The sequence below is a fragment of the Megalops cyprinoides genome, chromosome 1 (genome assembly GCF_013368585.1).
Source record: "Megalops cyprinoides isolate fMegCyp1 chromosome 1, fMegCyp1.pri, whole genome shotgun sequence".
Taxonomy (NCBI): Eukaryota; Metazoa; Chordata; class Actinopteri; order Elopiformes; family Megalopidae; genus Megalops; species Megalops cyprinoides.
Window position 1 is genome coordinate 2,889,123 of NC_050583.1, and position 7,500 is coordinate 2,896,622.

At 47.2% G+C, this 7,500-nt stretch overlaps 1 protein-coding gene across 1 annotated transcript in view; it reads left to right on the forward strand.

The window, feature by feature from the left end:
- The window catches only part of aatkb (apoptosis-associated tyrosine kinase b), a 61,776-nt gene that overhangs the window by 25,352 nt on the left and 28,924 nt on the right, over positions 1-7,500 (forward strand). The gene's annotated exons all lie outside the window — the stretch shown is intronic.

Here is a 7,500-nt window from a genome sequence, read left to right on the forward strand (position 1 = left end):
TGACGCACATGAAAAGGCAGACGCTTTAATACACTCTCCGCTGGCTAGATTCGCTCCCATGTTGGGGGAAAAAAGCCTACTTGATCTTTCTGCTTGTTTTCTGCCAAGCTTCTGGAACGATGTGAAATTTGGAGCCTGAAGCCTTCTTGCTTTTATTTTTACCTCCTCTTCTCCCATCTGTCCTCCCCCGGGGTACAAGCCCAGTCCACTGTCAGCGGGAGTGGTGCAGACTCCCAGGTCACACTCTTCTGTTTCCATGCCCCGCCTCCTTGCTTTAGGCCCCTCCCCTTCAACACTTCACTCTGCTGTAGGCCCCTACACTAGGCCCCTCCTTTATGATGTAACCACTCCTGTATGCCCCACCCCCTGATATAAGCCACTCCCCCTTGTTGCTTCACTCTGCGGTAGAATCCTGCACTTGGCCCCTCCTTCTTGATATAACCCCTCCCATAAGCTTTAGGGCCCTCCCTCGGCTGTACTCAGAACTCCATCTCCTTCCATTTTATGTGTGTAAATATAGGTAGTGATGATGTAAGCATCATTGGCATTCAGCAAATGCTCTGATCCAGAGCAACTTTTTTACATGTTATCCATTTATACAGCTGGGTATTTACTATGGCAAGTCTGGATAAGTACCCTGCCCAAGGGTAAGACAGCAGTGCTCCAGCGGGGAATCAAACCAACAACCTTCAGGTTACAAGTCCTGCTCCTTACCGCTATGCTACAGTGCCGCCCTTAAACATAGCTTCCCAGCTAGTCCTCATCTGTCCTCCTTAAACACATATGAGTTTATGTACGATAAGTCTGCACCTCCGCATATTTAAGACTTTGTTTCCTCGGTTTTGAATTATTTTGGGAAGAAGGAGACAGACTGATGGAAATCAGCTCAGCTCAGAAAGCGTCTGCCTCGGCAGCTTTCCAAATGAACAGCAACTGTCAAAGGAACACCAAGATCCGCAAGTGATTTCTGCTGCAAATCTGTGCAAAGTTTACTCTCTGCAGCCAATGATGAACTCACCTTACTCTAACCCTAACCCCAACCCTAAACTCACCCACCAACACCAAACCGAGCCTCAGTGGAGTATTGTAACAAAGTTGTCAACACAGTCAGACGATTACGATTAATATTATTATTGTTATTAATATTATTGTTTATTAATATATGTTGTAGATCCCGTCTCTGAATACAGAAGGGAACAAAATTAAAGTAATTTTTGATAAGATTAAAAAATCCTAAAATAAAACAGCTTGTTCTTTGGCAGCTATTTATGTTACGCTAACAAAAAGGATATTTCCAGTCGTTTATTTTCCCCGGGTAATCCTCAGTAGGTTTAGGGTTTACAGCAACAGCAGATCATCAGGTTTATTTCCTCAGTGGGTTTAGGGTTTACAGCAACAGCAGATCATCAGGTTTATTTCCTCAGTAGGTTTAGGGTTTACAGCAACGGCAGATCATCAGGTTTATTTCCTCAGTAGGTTTAGGGTTTACAGCAACAGCAGATCATCAGGTTTATTTCAGTTCACTGCCTCAGATGAATCTTCAGCACTGAGTCTCACCGTTTTGTGTGGGCTTCACTTTGGTGCTTTTTACAGGATTCCTGGCAGAAGGCAGAAGTTTGATCACAAAGCTGTGGGAACAAATTGTGTTGCACTGAAAAATGGCGGCTCTCTTCTTCAATTAATTTTAACATCATCTTGTAGCTCGTCTCCTAGCAACAGGGTGATTAGTATGGTGTGGTGCGTCACTGGCATCTTCCAAGTCTGGGTGTGGCACTGACATGTCTGAGTGATCAGGGCATTACTCTGGGGATTACTTTGGAGGTTACTCTGGGGTTACTCTGGGATTACTCTGGAGGTTACTCTGGGGTTACTCTGGAGATTACTCTGGGGTTACTCTGGAGATTACTCTGGGGGTTACTCTGAGGGTTACTCTGGAGATTACTCTGGGGGTTATTCTGGGGATTACCCTGGGGGTTACTCTGGAGGTTACTCTGGGCATTACTCTGGGTTTACTCTTGGGGTTACTCTGGTGATTAATCTAAGGATTACTCTTGGTTTACTCTGGGGGTTACTCTGGTGATTAATCTAAGGATTACTCTTGGTTTACTCTGGGGGTTCCTCTGGGTTTACACTGGGAATTAGTCTGGAGGTTACTCTGGGGTTACTCTGAGGATTACTCTGGGGGTTACTCTAAGGGTTACTCTGAGGATTACTCTGGGGGTTACTCTGAGGGTTACTCTGAGGATTACTCTGGGGGTTACTCTGGAGGTTACTCTGAGGTTACTCAGAATTACTCTGGGGTTTACTCTGAGGGATACTCTGAGGGTTACTCAGGATTACTCTGGGGGTTACTCTGAGGATTACTCTGGAGGTTACTCTGGGGTTACTCTGGGATTACTCTTGGGTTACTCTGGAGATTACTCTGGGGGTTACTCTGGGGATTACTCTAGGGGTTACTCTGGAGGTTACTCTGGGCATTACTCTGGGTTTACTCTTGGGGTTACTCTGGTGATTAATCTAAGGATTACTCTTGGTTTACTCTGGGGGTTACTCTGGGTTTACACTGGGAATTAATCTGGGGGTTACTCTGGGGTTACTCTGGGGGTTACTCTGGGTTTTACTCTGGACATTACTCTGAGAGCTGTTTATATTGAGTTCCTGTCAACAGGAACGCCGCCCTGCAGAGCCACCGCAGTCTAACACAATGGGACACGTACATGCTATCATGTATGGAATGTACAGGTGTTGTGAAGGATTGTAGAGGGAGCTCAGGAGAACAGGAGCTGGCCGCAGGCTGGTTGGGCAGGCTTCGGCGGCTGATCACACACCCCACTGTGCCCTGCAGACAGCGGGGTGATGGTTCAGGACCCGCGGCAGACCTCGAGCTGTCATTTCGGCTGTGTTTGTGCCACAATTTAGAGGTTCACAAGCACAGCAGCCTCTCAGGGGAGTGTGACCCGACCCCCACCCCTTCTTGGAATCAGGCCAAAAGCGTGATCGGTTCCTTTGGCTGGATTGGACAATCCTCCACGCCTGCAAGCTCATCCTGTCTCTTGTTGTTACAGAGTTACAGACAGATGCAGTGATATTATGTAAGAGCATTATGGCCCAGCGGTCCAGCTGACTGCAGACTGAGCTCCCTCTGCATATGGAACGGGCTGGGTGGGTGGGGTGGGGGGCGGGGGGCAGTGACAGGAGGATCAGCTATGGGCTGAAGGGGGGGGATTCACAGGCTGGAGGCAATCAGGCCAGCCGGCCCGTCCCCGAAACCGTTTCCGTGGCAATGCCCAAGTTGGTAGCGCAGCTCTCCGGTGCATTAAAGATCAATGCGAACGGCACACATGCATCACTGGTTCATTTGATGTTCGTTTCACTGAACCGATAACGAAGCGGCGCTCTGTGGTCCTGTGAGCAGAGCTCGGAGGGATCGGAGCCAGGCTGGGAGCGAAGCTGCCGTGAAATCTATCAAAGCTCGAGACGGTGATCGTACCGCTGCAGCGCCCCTTGCTGCTAGCAAAGAGACAATGGCCTTCTTAATTTAATCACCAGCAGACGGTCATTAATGGATTGCATTAAGTGCTTTTCATCACATTTCAAAGCGAGAGAGGGAAAGCTAGAGAGAGGGGAGGGGAGAGAAAGCAGGGGGGTGGCTACAGCGAGAGAAAGAGAGAGAGAGGGAGACTCACCTCTCTACTACCAATCCAAGCCCAACCTTTACAACATTAACACTCTGAATGGACCAACCAGCATGAGGTGGTTTTACGCAATAAGCACTACCCCTTTGACCCCCACAGTGACCTTTGACTCTGAGGTCGTGGCGGACGTAGTCGGGGGTGTCAGACTCCAGTCCTCCAGGGAAGGGTGGGATTTCTGCCTTGTGACCCCCCCCCCCCCCCCCCCAACTCATATTGTCATTGTGGCTCCTTCCCCAAATTATATATAAATCTTAAGCACATCTCTCTGCCCTACACTCAAGAAATAGTTCATTGCAAAGTATCAGTGGGTATAAATATCATAGGGGTAAATGCCAGTGTGATGCTAATTAATTAATTTGACCAACTGAGTGAGAAGAATGGTTTGTAATACAAACTAGCGCAGTCTGGCCCTCCTGTGATTGAGTCTGATACTACTGGTGCTGGCTCTGTGTTTAGCTCTCAGCAGAGAGGGATGTGTGCGTGCGTGCATGTGTTTGCGTGCGTGTGTGGGTGTGTGTGTGAGTGATGGTGCGTGTGTGTGTGTGTATATGTGTGTGTGCGCGTGCGTGTGTGTATATGTGTGTGTGCGCGTTCATGTGTGTGCGTGTGTGTGTGTGTGTGGTGGGGTGGTGGTGGTTCTGTGAGGGAGTGGAGAAGAAGCAGCACACTTAAGCTGCACTCTAATTCTTCAGATGTGCGAGTCTGTGAGTACTGTGAGTGCTGGCTTTCCTGTTTTCCTTGAATTTCGTGTGTCATGGCCTTTGTGTACCTGACTGCTCCGTATGACAGAACTGAACCCGACAGAGCTGCATGATGAGGCTGAGACCACACTGTGATTCTCAGTGAAAGGCTCTACACGTGTGACTCTGTCACATACACATAAATCAGATGTGACGTGTCATTAGCATGAGACCTGAGACTGCGGTGTCATCAAAACGAGACCTGAGACTGAGGTGTCATCAGCACGAGACCTGAGACCCAGGTGTCATCAGCACGAGACCTGAGACTGCGGTGTCATCAGCACGAGACCTGAGACTGCGGTGTCATCAGCATGAGACCTGAGACTGAGGTGTCATCAGCATGAGACCTGAGACTGAGGTGTCATCAAAATGAGACCTGAGACTGAGGTGTCATCAAAACGAGACCTGATGTTTCATCTCTGCCAGACTGCAGGCGTCTTCACTGTGAAATCAAATGTTTCATCACAGAAAATATCCAGCTGCATAAATGGATTACACATGAAAAATGTAATCTATAATACTGCTCTGGATGACAGTGTCTGTGAACAGAATCAGGGTAAATGTAATATAGTCTCTGAGAGACCTGAACTGTCATCACTGCAAGCTCTGAGTGTCATCACTGTGTGGCCTGCTGTGTCATCACTGTGAGACCTGATGTGTCATCACTGTGAGACCTGCTGTGTCATCACTGTGTGACCTGCTGTGTCATCACTGTGAGACCTGCTGTGTCATCACTGTGTGACCTGCTGTGTCATCACTGTGAGACCTGCTGTGTCATCACTGTGAGACCTGTTCTACCGTAATCTGTCTGGACATCGTCTGCTTTTACCTGACTACATTAGCTTCAGGGGGTCACCTCCTCTCTCCGTTCTTCCCTCTCTCCTGTCTCTGTTTTCTTCTTTCTCTCCTCTCTCAGTGTCATTCTATCTCAATCCTCTCTCTTTCCTTCCCTTTCTCTCTTCACTCTCTCTTTTCCTCCTTCTCTCTCTCCTCTCTATCTTTTCTTCTCTCTCTCCTCTCTGTGTCATTCCATCTCTCTCTCTCTCTCTCTCTCTCTCTCTCTCTCTCTTTTCCTCCCTCTCTCTCCCCTCTCTTTCTGCTCTCCCTTCTCTCTGGTTGTCCTCTCTCATTCTCGCTCATGCAGACTTTTCTCAGTAGTCACTCAGCAATCCCACAGAGACCACGAGGTGCTTCACAACATTCCTCTGAGCTGCCAGAGAAGGCAGATTTGAAAGACATAAAAATCTGGTGACTGATGTCTCTGTTGTGCACTGACTATAAAACTCTATCTCGAGCCCTTGAACACAGGCTCAGTGATACGTGGCACATAATTATCATGGCAAGAACCTACAGTATCCCCAATAGGGATTATGTCATAACATATTTTTGTTGTATCATTGTGAAAATGTATAATTTAGACTTAATTGTGATTGCTGTTGGTCAAGAGAAAACAATTGACAAGGTGCATCATTATTATTTATTTAAAACTGTTTAATCTTTGAGCCAGCGTTTGTCCCATGGATATGACTGTGTACAAAAGTATACCACACTAGCCTGAATGTTAGCCGGCCCTGAGGCAATATATTGTAAGGCAATAATGTCTTAAATTCAATATGCTGCCAAACATGATTTACATATGTTTTGGGGTAAAAAATATAATCTCGTCTATTATAACAATAAGTGTTTGAATATACATGAATATCTTTGCCAGGTGCATGTAAGTCTTTAAGATGTCATCAGTAACAACATGGATTAAAGCCTCCAATTGGTGTGGGCTCCCCTGCAGTGGATTGTGGGACTTGTAGTGTGTTTTTGGAGAATTGCATGAGCTTGTCTGGCTTTGGGCATGCATGGGTCTGGTAGAGTGTTGTGGTGCAGCAAGCCTTATGTTCAGTTTGGGATTTCAAGGTCAAGGTGTTAAAGGGGAAAACAGCCAACCTTATATTCAGGCTAATACGCAAACCAGCCTGATAAAAATGAACACTTTCCATTAACAGCCACCATTTCCATCCTCCCTGTCCTCCCTCCTCCCTCTGTGGCTCCAGCTCCGTGAGGGCAGGGTCCGAACAGCCAGGAACCGGATTATCTGCTGTCCAGAATAACATCTGGCCCCCATTTCGGCATGACTAACGCGGGAGGGGAGCAGATTTTTATCGGGGTCACAGCGGCACTCTCTACAGCGGAGCAGCTGCTGCGCAGGGACTGCGGATACCGCCTAATGAGAGCGATTATTGCGACGGTTCCGAAAGCAGTCGGAAAGCTCCGCCGCGCTCGTTCCGGGCCCAGAGGAGCGCTTGCCGCACCGTGAATGAAATAAGGCCGCAGCGGACAGGATAATTCATCATCGGGAGGGAGCAGGCTTATCGTGTTATCGCGTCGTGAAAATTAAATTCGCATCACGGATTCAGAACGCGTTCCGGGCGCAAAATTAAAAAGCAGATTTAAAATCATTTTCTTTGGGGAGACGTTTAGCACTTCCTGTCACGATCCCAGCAGAAACACAATACCCAAAAATCTCTGCTCTTTCCTGTACATCAGCGTTGCCTGAAGCAACCCTAACACTGTTATTTGTTATATAACATAACTAACTAACTAACTAATTTATAAAACCTGCTGGCCATGCCAGCCGTATGTACAATACAAATATTATTGCATTGCCCCCACCCTCTGCCCTCACCATGACTTGGCATACTTATCCTATATGCTTTTTTAATTTGTAAAGCAAAATGTCTGCCAACTGTCAGGTTAAGAACAAAGTTTGGGAGCACAGTTGCAGCACCTCGTGGTAGGATGAAACCAGGAAGCTTTGGTGCAGCTCAAATCCCAGCTCTTTGTCTGCAATGTCTTTCTGCAGCCTGAAACTTATAAACCAATTAACCTATAATTACACTGCTGATTTTAATCAGATGTTGGAACTGAAGTCTTGTTCGAAACATTAAACAAGTAGCGTTACCATGGAGTACAACATCTCACAGGGACGGGGGTGTGGGAGTGTTTTCAGTGTGTGTAAAACATTAAAATCTTCAGGGTGGTAGTGCAGTAGTAGGATGGTAGCAGTAGTGAAA